Source organism: Hyla sarda, unplaced genomic scaffold (genome assembly GCF_029499605.1).
Source record: "Hyla sarda isolate aHylSar1 unplaced genomic scaffold, aHylSar1.hap1 scaffold_1832, whole genome shotgun sequence".
Taxonomy (NCBI): domain Eukaryota; kingdom Metazoa; phylum Chordata; class Amphibia; order Anura; family Hylidae; genus Hyla; species Hyla sarda.
In genome coordinates this window covers 66480-67145 of record NW_026608480.1, presented here as the reverse complement: position 1 = coordinate 67145, position 666 = coordinate 66480, and positions in this window count along the sequence as shown.

The following is a 666-nucleotide window of genomic DNA, read 5'->3' as shown; positions in this document are numbered from 1 at the left end:
TATGTATTGGGGGTCTCCTGGGTCCTCGTCCTCTCATATATTGGGGGTCTCCTGGGTCCCGTTCTCTCATGTATAGGGGGGTCTCCTGGGTCCCCTTCCTCTCATGTATTGGGGGTCTCCTGGGTCCCCGTCCTCTCATGTATTGGGGGTCTCCTGGGTCCCCGTCCTCTCATGTATTGGGGGTCTCTGGTCCCGTCCTCTCATGTATTGGGGGTCTCCTGGGTCCCCGTCCTCTCATGTATTGGGGTCTCCTGGTCCCCGTCCTCTCATGTATTGGGGGTCTCCTGGGTCCCCGTCCTCTCATGTATTGGGGGTCTCCTGGGTCCCCGTCCTCTCATGTATAGGGGTCTCCTGGGTCCCCGTCCTCTCATGTATTGGGGTCTCCTGTGTCCCCCCTCCCCTCATGTATTGGGGGTCTACTGTGTCCCCCCTCCCCTTATGTATTGGGGGTCTCCTGTGTCCCTCTCCCCTCATGTATTGGGTTCTCCTGTGTCCCCCTCCCCTCATGTATTGGGGTCTCCTGTGTCCCTCTCCCCTCATGTATTGGGGGCTCCTGGTTCCCTTCCTGTATTGGGGGTCTTCTATGTTAGCTCTGGATGTGTATTTCCTCAGCGTGGCTCAGACTTTCAGCAGGTTTTCCTGGATCGGTTGGATGTGGACCTCGGG